The 15,545-nt window shown below is 40.5% G+C and overlaps 1 pseudogene; it reads left to right on the plus strand.

The window, feature by feature from the left end:
* The first annotated feature begins 6,793 nt into the window (after positions 1–6,793).
* On the plus strand, positions 6,794–12,728 carry LOC122097812 (annotated as a pseudogene).
* The last annotated feature ends 2,817 nt before the right edge of the window (positions 12,729–15,545 follow it).

The raw sequence follows: 15,545 nt of genomic DNA on the forward strand, positions 1-15,545 counted from the left end.
CAAGGCCCATTGGGGTTCCAAAAGAGCAGAGAGCATTTGCTCAACAGAACCCCCAAAGCAGGGAGCCGAAGGCCAAGCCTCCACCAGCCAGTGATCTGCCTGGCTGACTTCAACTGACATTCAGGAAATGACCCGGCACTGGGCTTCTTCAGTGAGTTATGGCAAGTACTCAAGTACTTTGGGCCCCCAAGAGGAAGGAAATCCCAAGACCATTATTTAGTGGGGATCCCATGCCTATCATAAGGGAGGATTATCTTAGCACACTGTCCTAGCTTTTTGATATTGACTGATATCCAATCTATGTCCCCACATGGGGGATGATGGTGTCTCCCATACACATAAAAACCATCCAGTGGGCTCCTATCTTTACCACAGAGGAGCATAATATGCACAGACCTTCCTGGCTTAACACCAGCCAATATGCCCACATAATTCACTACAGAGAGTAATGAAAATCATCCACGGGAGCTCCTTTTTTTGTCTTGAAGAATCAGAATCCATGCAGACCCTCCGTGCTTACCAATGCTGGCAAATATCCAGCCATCCCAAGGCCTTCTATAGTGAAGGACAAAGACTGTAGAAAATCTCTTGCCTTGCCACTAAAGATGGTCACCCTTATAGACCCTCCTGGCTTGATGATACTGACAAATCTCCAACCATCCTATGTTTCCATACATTGGAAGATGGAGACCCCAGGTGAACATCTACTGGAGCTTTTTTTTTGCCGCAAAGAATGGTCATCTACATAAGTCCTTCAACCTTACCAACACTGATCAATATCCAACTCCATAGAGTGGAAGGAGTCCCCATCTAGTGGATAGAGTCCCCCCAAAATCATCCACTGGGGCTGCAGAGGAGGATTATCTGCCAAGACCCTACTAGATTTCTGACCATGAATGGAAGAACTTATTATATCCCTTTGAGGAAGAGGTCAGACCCAAAACACTTTCCCCCACTTTAAGGACAGAATCCACTGTACACCACCTCCCCAGTGAGCAGTGATGATGACAGCATAATCACTGAGGACACCCAGTATCCTCAGTGGGTCTCAGATTCAGCTTATAACCACTGTTTCCCTTCACGTCATTGACAGTGTAGCCCTTACAAAGACAGACAAATTATCCAAGCCTGCATCCCCTGTACCCTTCATTGAAGGCAGGGGCATTGGTAAACTGGCTTCCAGGAACTATTCAGCAGACAGAGACACTAAAGCAGGGAAGGGCAAAGTGTCCTCTGAGGTCACGAAGACAATGGGATCTGACTTGAGCCCTGAAGAAATCCCAGACCTCCTGCTGCCAGGCATAAGGTGACAGCAAAGGACAAATATCTGCTTCAGGAAGATGAATATCATTTTGACAAAAAAAATCCAAGAGCTCTCAAACAGTTGAGAGCAAAGTTGTTGGAGACACCACCAGCATAAAAGCTAGTTCATCAGCTGATGATGTTCAATTAGACAGGTCCCCCTGAAAGATCACTAAGAGTGTATCCTTTGACCTGAGCCTCAGAATAGCTAAGGACCAAACCACTGAACTGTTGCTAACTGCAACCCAAGGCAGCGTGATAGGATATTAGGCAGAAGAAAATTAGAAAAGGCAGAGAGAGAAATAAGAGATGAAAATTAGCGGGGTCCAAGAGTCCCAATGCTCTCTGGCACTTGGACCTCAAGTCCCCACAAGCAAGCATATTTATTTGAGTTAGCACAAGGAAGGTTACTATGGACACATACAAAATCAGAGCTAAAACTGAGTTTGTGAGAGACACTAGTTCCCTTATGCTTTTGAGATAGGATATACATATATACATATATGGACATATATAGATATAGATAGATAGATAGATAGATAGATAGATAGATAGATAGATAGATAGATAGATGGATGGATAGAAAGACAGACATGTGTCAATATATTTAGCCCAAGATAAAAGTTGTCAAGGTCTCCAGTGTAGCTGCCAGCCCAAGGGAAGGTGGAAGGGGAGGGGAGTAGCAATCCAGTCTCTAACCTCCAGAGCTGTCTGTTTTAACCCTTCCACAGCCAGCTCTCATCATTCTGAATGCTGTTAAGGCAGCCTTCTGACCTCTCAAATTTTTTCCAGGTTTCACAACTCAACTCCAGAGCTCCCTACACTGAACACTTGGCTGCTAGGATTGCAACCAACCAGCCAAAATGGAAGAAGGGTGCTTCTTCTACCAACATTTTGTACAAAACCCTAAACTTCCAAACAGCTAAGGGAGAAACTTCTAGAACCCAGGCTTCTCAATCTACTTTGGAAGTAGAGGATTTAAAGCAAGCTGGAACCAACTCTCTCAGCAAGACTGTGCAAGAAACTGAGAATACCCAGTCATCTGTAGCCACACCTGTGGATATCCAGGTTTCTAGAACTCATTCAACAGCCCAGCACACTACAGTAGACAAGGCCACTGAGAGCACCAAGATCCTGAATCAAACTGCTAGCCTTACCAAAGAGGCAGGCAAACGCGATCGATTCCTACCTGCTAGGGCAAAGGAATTAGCCCAACTCACTGTCCTCAGCGAAAATAAAAATAGTAATGTAAGTCCCCAGGGCCAACCTAAAAGACTTTTGGCTACCAGTGACAATCTAGAAACTGAAGAACCTACACCAATCAAGGATGACTTAACAAAAAATTATGTCCAAACCCTGCACACCGGCGGAGTTAAACTTCTACCTACCATATTTCATTTGGTAGACATTAAAAGGGAAGAAGGAAGCTAAATGCAATCTGAAAATCACTGGCATCAATGTTAGTTATAATCATGCACTGGTGGAAACAAAACAAGAACTAATTAAGCTTCAACACAGTCAGGGTCAATGCCCAACATCTCCCTTGCCCAGTCTACATAACTTCACAAGTCAGACAGAGTCACCAAACTACAAAGATAAAAATAAATGCTACCAACTGCCCCAATTGAATGACAACTTACAACAGAAGAGATTGGAGGCACTAAGGAAGATATCTGTGTTAGAAAAAGAAATTCTACTTCAACATCAGCTGCAACAAAACAAGAAGCAGTTATAAAGAAACTTTGTTTATTAAGAACTATAACATCTTTTCTGGAACATTCAGTCACAAGTAATGAGCCATATGGAAAAAAAAAATCTCACCAGCCACCAAAAAACTTTTCAAAACCACAATGATAGGGACAAACATATACTTTAAACAACAACACTCAACAATTATTAAAGCTTACAGCTGAAGACAACAAACTAGTTACCAAAACGTTGTCACAGTTTTCAACTACTGGAAATACCAGATACCTACACATACCAGTCACAGCATTAAAAAACAAACAAACAACAACAAAAAAAACCCAATGACCATACACCTGCAAGGAATGCAATGAACCTAGACGATAATTTCAACAAAGGAACATTTTGCACAATAAAGTGAATGAACTAGGCACTATCCAGCTGAGAGATGACCAATCAAAAAGATAGAAGATGAAAGCACCATTGTCAACAGAGATCCTTATGAAAAATGTCCTGTCAAATACACAAGAGAAAACAGAATCTGGATAGATAAACTTACATAGAAGCTGAATGAGAAACAAAAAACAAAATTACAACAACAATAATGAAAGGAATGTGAATGAGAGACAAAAGAGACAGAAAAACTGACATGAGCAAAATAGAAGCATAATAGAGCATAATAGGAGATGCTAGAAGCAACATAAAGAAACATCCAGAAGACACCAAGAATAAACCCAAAGTACATTGTAAGACTACTCATGAACTACGAACATACGTCTAGGCTAGAATAACCCAGTCCCACAAATGACTGGTTTAGTTTTCCTCTGTTATTCATGATAGACTGAGTGGCCAAGCATTTGTGGGACTATGAACCCTAGGCTTGGAAATATGATCCAATATTTCAGAAATGCTCTTTTATAGAAAGGTATAAACAGTTTTCCAGAAATTGTATGTGATGAAAATTTCTAATATGAATTTCCATTTTATTATTTATATATATATATAATTAGACTAGAAACAAATCTTCAATGTGACTTCAGGTCCAGTATTAAAAGTTCATAGTGATTTTTTTTGTACAATTTTGAGAATTAATAGACAACAAAAATCTCAAAAATAATTTCACAGAAATAATTTGTATATGAAATGAGTTGCTTTACTTTTAGCATTTTAGACATTTTCTATGTTTTCTGTAATGCTTCCGAGAATTTGTAAGAACTGTAAAATATCCAGTGATGTCTTCCCTTAGGACTTCCAAAAAATTGGACTAACACTGAATTGTACTTTGAGGCCTTTTAATATTTTTTGGTAATGTGTGCTGTTTAAATTTTTATTAATAAAAATAATTAATAGCTTACTTGTGATTATAATTTTTAAAAGAAAGGATCTGCCTGCAAATGAGAGTGAATGGCCTAGGAGCGGATGTGCAGGAGGGGTGGGATACAGGCGCGATGCGAGAAGGCCTCGGGGGAGGCTCTTGAGGGAGTGGAGCAACTGGAACAAATCAAAGAACACTGAGGAATATTTAGGAATCAGACTTCATAGTGTATTTGATGGGGGATAGGGCTGTAACAGACAAAGGCACACAAGAAGACTCTAGAGTTTGGGTGACAGGATAAAGTGACAAAATTATACTAATCAGTTTTCCCTTGCTGGGAAAGCATCTGAGAAAACAGCTTAAGGGAAGTAAAGTTTGATCTGGCTCACTATTTCAGACAGCAGCAAGGAGAGAGGTGGCAGAACAGAGAGGAAAAGGGAATGAGGAGGAGGAAATAGAAAAGGGGGCATAGAGGGAGGAAAGAGGAGGAGAAAGGAGGGGTTGAGGGAGGGAGGGAAAGAGAGAGAATGAAAGGGAGGAAGAAGGGAAAGAGGGGAAAAGGTAGGGAGGGGGAAGGGAAAATGAGAGGGAGGGAGGGAAGAAGGAAAAGGAAGCTTTCATCTTTTCCTCCTTTTATTCCATCTGGGCCACAGCCCATGGGATGGTATCACCTCATCTGGGAAAGGTTCTCTCCACTTAGTTACTCCTCACTGGAAACAACCTCATAACCCAGATGTGTGCTTTCCTGATCTTCTAGCCACTTCTCAGTCTACTCAATTTAGCTCGATTAACCATCATAGTCCACCCCTGTCAACACATCTCATTTAACCTGGGGAGATATTTGACATCTGCCCCTATAAAATGCTATGTATATCTCAATGCAGAATGTATTCTGTTCTTAACCAAGAGTCCATACAGTTGCACAGTTCCAGTATCGCTCAAAAGTTCAAGTCCAAAATTTCTTCTGAGATTTGGGGCAAACTCTTAGTTATAAGGACCTGTGGAATCAAAAAGTAATTTATAAACTTCCAATACACAAATGAGCATAACAAAAATTACCATCCCCAAAGTGGAGAGTTGTGATATGGGAAGAATGGGACCAAAGGAAGACTGTAAAGGTAGCAGGACAAGCATTAAATACAACAGCTACATGTCTACAATCCACAGCCTATGGTAGTCACCTAAGTTGCAAAGGCTCTGGGCAACTCTGTTCCCAAGCTCTTGCTAGCTGCAGCCTATGTGCTGGCTCTCTACCTTCAGCTCATACTACTCATTGTGGCTCCCCTGACCGACATTAACTTCCTGCATTCTCTATTGCATCTTTTGCTTCAACCTCACATCTACCTTTGAAATCTAGTGAAGGCTTTTGTGTCCTAACTCTTCCACTGCAAATTCCTGCATGCTTAGCACTATGAGGCCAATGCCAAGATCTGCTGCAGTTCAAGCAGGAGCTGGTCCCGGAAGATCATGGCTTTTGCTGTCCCTGAGTGCCTGGATGGCCAACCAAGGGAAATACTTCCCTAAGCAGCCTTCTGTGAGCAGGGCACCCCTGAGCTCTCTCTCCAGAAAACATGTTCTTTTTTTAAAATTAATAAGTTTTTTTATTATGAAAATACTGTACAGAGGGGTTACAATTACATGGGCAAGATAATGAGTACATTTCTTATCAAGCATTGTTGCATCCTCCTTTGTTTCCCCTTACTATCCCTTCCTTCTGACTCCCCCCTGCGCCAAAGTTGTAAATTCGTTTTTTTCATGTAATGTCATGTACATCTTATTGTTACAATAGGTCCACCTGTATCCCTATTTAAACAATTTGTTTTTTCCCTTCCCCTCCACAACTTATACCAACATCAAATACAGTGAAAACAGGGGTTACACCGTGGGGGAGGGACATACAAAGCAACAAAGAAATATCTTATAAATATGTTAGAAACAATAGCAAGAAAGAAAAACCATGTTCTTTTCAATGAATTAAATCTTTTCAGACTTGAGCTTGCTTGTGGGTGCAATCTATACATTGTTGAGACAGTGCAGAGTAGAATCATCACCACTGGGGAGAACTATAAACAGTTAATGATACTGTGTCAGCACTTCTTAAAGCAGACGAGGAAAGGAGAGAAGGACAGACTATTGGAAGCAATGTCAGTAGATGACTTGTCATTAATCTGGAAGAAGAGAATGGCTCTGTTTCAACATTTGACATGTGTCCTTCCTATCCTGGATAAAACTTTTAAGGAGACTGCAAGAAGAACGAACTTGTAATATATGTGCAGAGAAGTCCCTACTTTTTTTTTTACTCCTTGTGGCCATCTGCTGATAAGCCAGGAGTGCACTCCTTCTCTAAGGATGATACCCCATTTGCCGGGGTATCATCAAGGGCACTGCTTGGATATTTCTCTCATAAAGAAAAGTAGCTTGGATTTAGGGTTGAACTTGGGAAGCCCGGTGACCTTAGGCGGCTTCGTGACCCGGCCGGATCCTGCCTGAATGCCTCTGCGGGCACTCTGTGCTCTGCGCACCAACGTGGTGCCCACCGGTGTCGGGGCCAGGCCGCATGGCTCTCTGCACCGCCTCTCCCCGGGGAAGGACCCACAGCTGCACACCCTAGCCGAGCCGCTCCTGATCTTTCTCAGGGTTGCACCCCCAGACTGGAATCCTTCTAGGAAGTCAGCTAGTTGTGGCTTTAGAGTGACAGTAGATTTAAGATTCCATAAATAAGGCAACAATGCTTGATAAGAAATGCACTCATTACCTTGCTCATGTGATTGTAACCCCTCTGTATGGTATTTTCACAATAAAAAGACATATACATATATAAAGACCAGGGTAACCAAGCAGGTGGAGTGAAAAAACAGCATTTACTGTAAAAATTTCCACCCAGCTCCTCGTGCTCTAAGCCATAGATTTCAAGTTCTTGGGGTGGACCGTGTTTGCTTAGAACAGGCTGCTTTACTCATTTAAATCACCCACGAAAGCCCCGAAGGAGGTGTACAACTACCATCTTAGTCTAAGAGGCCTATTGTAATATAAAATAACACAGACTTTTTAACCTTCGTTTCTCCATGAGTTATCACAAACTGAAATAATAGGTAGATGGGGGGAAGGGGGAGAGGGTGAGTGAGGGAACTGTTAAAAGGTAACGTTTAGGAAGAAAATGACAATATTAATATTGCATTATTTTAAACTGGACCTTTCTCCTTTAGTAAGCTTCTGGATTCATGTGAATAGAATTGGCATGTTATGGAAACCATCCTAAAAATACAAGAAGTAATGGAAGTGTTGTGTCACTGTTTAAATCACAGAATAAAAGCTGCTAGTGCAAGCTTTTTAAAAAAGAGATTACTATGAATTTTGAACAAACTTCTGAAATTTATACTTTTGAGGGCTTTTTTTTTGGTATTTTATTGGTAGTGCTGGGTTTCAACTCATGGCCTTATGCTTGCTATGCAGGCAGTGCACCAGGAAAGCCACACTCCAGGCCTGAAATTTGAACTGAAGAGAAAATGATACAAAAATATATTTATCCAAATTGTCCTTGCAGGAGATGAAAAAGAAAAGGGTGATTTTTTTCTCACTAAGGAATAATTCACTCCCTTTGCATACAGTATTATCCTTTACAGAATTCTTGCACTAAACTAGAGAGAGAGTACAGAAAAGTGAAGCAAGCAAGAGGCTTCTGTTGTTGACAGGCTTATTCCTTTCCCTTTTGAGAAGAATAACATGTTCTCTTGAAAGCTGACATAGACGAAACTCTAACACTTTTGTGTACCAAAACAATCACCTGAGACAATACACCTGATCCTCTCTCTCATATGACCACAGTGTGTGGTTCTACGCTTACAGACAATTTTTTATTCTTGGTCAAAGATAAAAATCTTGCTGGGAGTTTTTTTTAAACTTCTTTTGGAGAGTATACCCTAACTTAAGTAGGGATGATTAAAAGTCAATGATTACAGTTCACCAGTAGCTCTGGGCCCACAGGTGCCTTGTTCCCAGGTCAATGAAATTTGTGCCCTCCATAAGGATCTATCTCCTACTTGAACACTGTAAGGATGAAGCTAAATGTAGAGGATCAATGGCATGGTGCTATTCTCATTACCTGACAGTAGACTGGCTCTCTCTTTCATTCTGTTTTTCAAAAACTTTGTTTACAGGCTCCGTGTTTACCATTTGGAGAGATATTCATAAAGCATTCATGGTTGTGACTATATTGCAAAGACTCTTTCATAATTAAGATCAATAATGTAGTTGAAGAGAACAATTCATATGCCTGTTATTTAGATTTCTGTATAAAAATAACTCTGGCTGGGCACTGTTGGCTCATGCCTGTACTCCTAAGCTATTCAGGAGGCTGAGATCTGAGGATCACAGTTTAAAGCCAGCCTGGGCAGGAAAGTCCCTGAGACCTCTTATCTACAATTAATCACAGAAAAAGCCAGAAGCATGGTAGAATGCTAACCTTGAGCAAAAGAGCTTGGGGACAATTACAGGCCCAGACAGAGTTCAAGCCCCAGGGCTGGAGAGGAAAAGGAAGGGGAGGAAACTTCTATATTAAATTGAAAATTTTTAATTTTGTTTACTAGCATCTTAGGTGATGTCATATTTGGTAAATATATTCAAGATACCAAAATAAAAGCATCTGCATACAATCTGTTCTTTTCTCACCAATCTCCAATTTGTGAAACTGGTAATTATATTTTTCTGAGAGAGAACACTTAAATATGATCTAAACTGTCACAGATACTTAAAACATTTATGCTGATTTGCTTCCCTACTTGTGTTTATGGCTATTCTGTCTTCCCCATGGTCTCTTCCTTCTCTCCTTTTTCTATTCCTCCACTTCCTCCTCTCCTCGTTCTCCTTTCCTCTTCCTCAGAAGAAGAAGGATTCCGAGGAATCCTTCTTCTCCTGTTCCTCTCTCTCCTTTCCTCCAATTCTCCACGTCTTCCTCCTATTCTCCCTCTTTCCTTTCCATCCATGTTTTTGCTTTTCCTCTTTTTCTTCTTTTGCTACTGATGGAACCAAAGTGCTTGCACATGCTAGGGATATATTCTACTTCTGAGCTAGATTCCCATCTCAAATTCTGTTCTTAAATGAAAATGATGGTGTGTTCCAAAACTGTCGACCTACAGTACATATTTACCATACTCTATGCCTACTATAGGCTTCTGATCCAGCACTTTCAAATGAGGTATGGAACCGGTTCCAAAGCCATCTGGATGTCTTAGATTTGATTGTTAGTTGACACAGCTCTCAATAGCATTGGCATGTTGCCAGGGCTCCTGTAACTGACTGACATATTTCAGTTGGGTTTTATCATAGGAAATAGCTACAGCTAGAAACTCACTCACCAAAGCACTTGAACACACAGCCTAATGGTGGGAAAATGTTTCTGCAATGATGATTTCCACAAAATGCCCTGGCACTTGTGTGTGTCCTTTCTATGAAAGCCTATCATTCTGAGTTGCTCCCCTAATGTGAGCTTCCTAAAAAATGAAGCCTTTCTATATGGTGAAATTTGGCTTATCAGGCACAATGCAGAGTTATTACTATATTTTTAAAATTAACTTTTCCTCATTCACATTTTTTTTGTCAGTTGTGGACCTTGAACTCCTGGCCTGGGCACTGTGTCTTAGCCTTTTTTTTTTGTGCTCAAGGCTAGTATTCTACCACAACACTACTCCCAGGTTTTTTTTTTTGTTGTTGTTGTTGGTTGTGAGGCTTGAACTCTGGGCCTGGGTGCTGTCACTCAGCTCTTCAGCTTAAGGCCAGCACTCTACCACTTGAGCCACAGCAGCCCTTCCCGTTTTCTGGTGATTTATTGGAGATAAGAGTCTCACTGACTTTCCTGCCTGGGCTAGTTTTGCTCAGGGATCCTCAGATCTCAGCCTCCTGAGTAGATAGGATTGCAGGTGTGAACCACCAGCATCTGGCTACACTTCCGGTTTTTGAGTGGTTTATTGGAGATAAGAGTCTCACAGGGGCTTTTCTGCCCAGGCTTCGAACTGTGGCTCAAGTGGCAGAGTGTTAACCTTGAGCACAAAAACGGCTAAGGACAGTGGCCAGGCCCTGAATTCAATCCACCAAAAAAAAAAAAAAGCCATCTACCTATATATTTATCTCTTACCCTCTTTTTTATCTCTCTATTTATGTTTTGGGGTCTTTTGTTTGTTTGTTATGGAGCTTGAACTCAGGGCCTATGTGTTGTCCCTGAGCTTTTTTACTCTAGTTTAGAACTCTAACATTTTGAGCCAAAGCTGCACTTCTGGTTTTCTGGTAGTTAATTGGAGATAAGTGTCTCATAGACTTTCCTACCTGAGCTGGCTTAGATTATAGTTCCTCAGATCTCAACCTCCTGAGTAGCTAGGATTACAGGCATGAGCCACCAGCACCTGGCTTTGTTTACCTTTTAATGGATACATCAAAGTATAATAATATACTTGATCCATGTTAAAGAACATTATGAAATGTTTATATAATATTTAATGGAATCTAGACATATCTATAGCCCCAAATTACTTATCATGTCTTTCTTGTAAAACCTTTCAAAAGCCTTTCTTTAAGTGTTCTGAAATGCACAACATATTGTTATAATTTATAATCCCCCTAAGATGCAATATTATACTAGAAATTCTTGTTCTTATCTAATTTTATATTGTATATCACTAAACCTTTCTTCGTCTTTTCCTCCCTCTGAAGTCTTTCTAGCCTTTAGTAACTATGATTTTATTCTCAACTTCTCTGATATTTCCAAACCTCTTATTTAGGATTTCTCTGCTCCAGACATAGAGATTTAGCAATATTGTCTTTCAATTGCTGTGTTTTCAAAGAGTTGACTCTTAACATCTCCTCTCACCGCCCCTGCATTTGCAGATCCATATCTGCAGCATCATTAAACGCAGCTCACTCTTCTTCTTGAAACCTGCCTTGTCCATTCCAGAATGATCTCTTTCAATAAATCTCTATTCTTTTTGGTTTTTTTTTTTTTGGTTGGTAGTGGGGCTTGAACTCTGGGCTTAGGCGCTGTCCCTGTGCTCTTCAGCTCAAGGCAAGCGCTCTACCACTTCCGGTTTTCTAGTGGTTTATTGGAGATAAGAGTCTCATGGACTTTCTTGCCCAGGCTAGCTTTGAACCTCTATCCTCAGATCTCAGTCTTCTGAGTAGCTAGGATTACAGGCGTGAGCCACCGCCCCCCCCCCCTCAAATCTCTATTAGTTTTGCTAAATATATGACAGCTAGGTTTTTAGATATTGTCTAAAGATTGTACTATTTTTTTTTAATTACAGAAAATAATTACCTTGTTGAAAATCATACTTTAGCAGGGGCATAAAAGCAACAACAATATTGCTTTTGAGCTTTTATTTAGCACTGTGATAAAATTCTAGCAGGTTCAACTATGTTAAAACCCATTCAGAAGGAAAAAGAACTGTCAAAGAGGTTTCCAAGACCACACAAGCTCAGTACAAAGAGCAACCACCATATCAGACGTGACACTCACTACCTAACATGGCTCTCCAAAGGCCGAAAAATCCTCAGTGACTTTGAAGGCAGTGGTGACATAGATCCTCAGGAGACAGGGAATAATGGCCTGTCTCCATTCAGTGGGGATGGCCAGCCTTTTAAGGATGTTTGTGGTGAAGGAGGAGTTATTGGTCCAGATATTCAAACAGAGTTCCCAGGCCAAAGTGGGTCGGAGACTATTAATCTTGACCCAAGACTGCCAGGTTACAACGAGCTTCCAGAGACAGGACATGGTGGCAGTGTCATTGGAGCCAGTAGTGACAGAGCAAAGAGACAGGTACTGGTATGAGCCTGGTTGAGCACAACAATGACATCGTAGGGAATATCAAATTTTAGGGAACTCCCTGGAAAAGAAGGAAACAGAGTGAATACTGACAGCCAAAATGCTCATCAAGGAAAAATGGAGTTCCATTATCCAAATTCACCCTCCAGAAAGAAAGGAAAAGACAGTAGTAGAAATACAAATGAAAGCGCTCATTACAATGAAATCCGTAAACATGGCAAGGGTAGCTCCAATAAAGGACCAGAGCAATCTAAGTGGTATGAAGTGAGAAACCAAGGCTTTCCAGTCAGGGCAAAAGTCAAAGCCTGCTAACACTTTCCCATAGCCTTGGTAATGAAATTAGAAATGAAATAGGCTCCCACAATGTCCCCGGTAATGAGAGGAGCATTATAACTCATGGCAGATAAAGCCATGATGAACAACATAATTCTACAGGGAATAAAGTGGGAGAGGAGGGCATCTGCAAGAAGAGGTCCCTGGAGATACAGGAGACCTCATTCCCACAGGAGCTTTAGCCCTTCTAAAAGGGACCATAGCAGTGAGTCATCTGACAGTGGCAGTTCAGGCGAGAGTGAGGGTGACAAGTCCCCTGAGAGCTCCTTGTTGGGTGTAGTTTAAACAGCACTCATCTGCAAGGTGGCCTTGAAGGACAATTCAGGCATAGGAGGAAGGACAGGGTCCCCAAACTGAGAAACATGGCAACTCTGGCCTTCTTGCGGGAGGTTTTGCTGTTTTCATGGCCATAATGTAATATTCTATTCTATATGATAGTGCTTTTTTTTTTTTTAAATAAGGAAATAAGACCCATGAAGGAGCTATGTTACTAGGTAGCATGAAGAAATGTTTTTTTAGTTTGTGAATGTTACAATATTTTGCTGTTATTTGGTATGAAGACATGAAAATATGCAACATTTCTCTGTAACAATGTATAATTAAATGATCTATAGGAACTGTTGTCTGTGTCACATTTCACAAGCAACAACAAGATTAGTTCTGCCTCTGGCAAAGGTAGTGTGTGCTTATTCGATGAATCCACTGAGTGCAGCCTGAATGTGCCCCTTCTTCCTGCTGACCCCAGCATTTGCTCACCTTCCTCTGCTCTAATGAAGATTTCCTGTTTCATGGTCAATTGTGTTCTTTTCTCTGTTGTATATCTGTCACTTTGAATGAAGCAAGTTTTATTTCCCAAAAGAAAGCTCAGGCGATCACTTTGAGCAATTTTACCCGCTTTGTGATTGGAGACCTAGGTGGAGGAGGGCCACAAATTCAAGGAGAAACACAAAGGAAAAGGCAAGGTAAAAATGTACTTCCATGGATACTGTTCATTGGCTTATCCCAAAGGATTTCTAGCTCCCTTCCTTGAGGGCAGATGCTTTTCCAATAATGATGACCTTCTAACACAGATCTGGAAATCACAACTGGATCTCCTAATAAGAAAGGAGGAGGAGCTCTGGAAAGCTTGCCTCTCTCTGAGAAAAGGAACATACTACATCTAGCACTACCCTTCCTCCTTTCTGAGGCTCTTCTTCACTTAAAATGAACATGACCTTTGAGATGCAACCGTCATTTTCTAGGCAAGAGGGAAAGGATAAAATAATCCTAGAAAAGCCACAGAACCAATCCTATCAGGCATTTCTTGTTTCCAGTGTCTCCGCTCCATGACGTAAATAATTCTGGACTGTGATCTCCATTGTTAGTTGTGTTTGTTGCTCATATCTGAACCAATTGTTTAATGGTCTTCTTGTCCTCCCTGACATTCTTCTAAGTGAGAAGGATTGAGAGGAGAAAGAGAGAGCAAAGACTGACTTGTCAAGCATAAACTCCCAACAACAGAAGTCATGACTAACACATTAGATTATTGAGTTTATTAATGTGTATAAGTCAAACTGGTTGCCATGCTTGTAACCCTAGCTACTTAAGAGGTTGAGAATGGGAACACAATGATTTGAGGCTAGCTCAGGCAGAAAAATTCACAAAAACCTCTTCTCAGCCTATTGCTGGGCACAGTACCATCCTGAGCTTTGTGTCAGAGACTGACATGATACCAAGCAATTCCAGGAAGAAAAGTCCAAAACAATAAGCCCCAAACTAAGCAGATTTCTGCTTAGGTGCATACTCAGACAGGGAGACCTTACCCTATAAAATTAACTAGTAAAATATAAGGCTGAAGACATGGCTTAGTTCTAGCATGTCAGCCTAGCAAGTGTTTTAACCATCCATACTGCTAGTAATAGTAATAATGGTATATGACATTAAGTGAATACAAAACTATAGTAACTTCAAAAGGGTCTGAACTACTTTGAGTAGAAAACAGATGGTTGCTTATGAAATGCAAGCGGTAAGGTAATCTATGGAACAGATCTAGAATGTCACATCCAAACAGGTAGTAGTAATGGCTCAAATGATCTGAAGCTCACCATTTGCATCATGCAGAAATCCTTCAGTGTTCACATTCTCCCTGTTACATGAGCATCTTTACATCTTACCAATAGATGTAGAATTGAGAATACGTGTTCCAATGACTACACTAGGAATTGTTCCTAGCTTGAGCTTAGAGTCTTGCTGTTAAACAATAAGTACGCTGTCATGTATCACATATATATAATATACAATTATATGTAAATGTGTACAGAGCCACAAATCATAATAGGTATTATGTGTATGTATGAGGAGAGAGAGAGAGAGAGAAAGAGAAAGACCCTTCAAAGAAATGCTAGCCAGGCACCAGTGGCTCCTACCTGTAATCATAAGTACTAAAGAGATTGGAAAGAAAAAAGAAAGGAAGGAAGGAAGAAAGGAAGAAAGGAAGGAAGGAAGAAAGGAAGAAAGGAAGGAAGGAAGGAAGGAAGGAAGAAAGAGAAGGAAGAAGAAAAGAAAGAGAAGAAGAAAGGTTGACTAAACCCCAGAAATTACAAATATCTTGCATTTGTTCTCCATCTTCTGGAACAGCAAGGGAGTCTCAAGGGACAGCCTTCCATATCACGTCTTGTCACCATCAGAATTCCAAAATAAGTGATTTTTAGCACTTTGTTTTCAAATAAAATAATTGATTTTTGGAACCTTAAAAGATCCTTGGTTTAATCAATGAAATAAAGAAAACTATATTAGAATCTAATTTACATAGAAAAATTTGGCTCAAGCCAATACTCCTAAGTTATAATGGACTTTTATATGTGAAAACACCTGGGGTTATAAAAGAAAAACATGAGTAGAGAAAGCAAACATTCACTTGCATATTTTTTTTTTTGATGTAACTATTGTTTTATTTATTTATATTTCTTTCTTTCTTTCTTTCTTTTAATTTAATTTAATTTAATTTGTGAACATACTGTACAGAGGGGTTACAATTACATGGGCAGGATAATGTGTACATTTCTTACCAAGCATTGCAGCCTCCTCCTTTGGTTTACCCTTCACATCCCTTCCTAGCCTCCC

Source organism: Dipodomys spectabilis, unplaced genomic scaffold (assembly GCF_019054845.1).
Source record: "Dipodomys spectabilis isolate Male_0828 unplaced genomic scaffold, ASM1905484v1 ptg000436l, whole genome shotgun sequence".
Taxonomy (NCBI): domain Eukaryota; kingdom Metazoa; phylum Chordata; class Mammalia; order Rodentia; family Heteromyidae; genus Dipodomys; species Dipodomys spectabilis.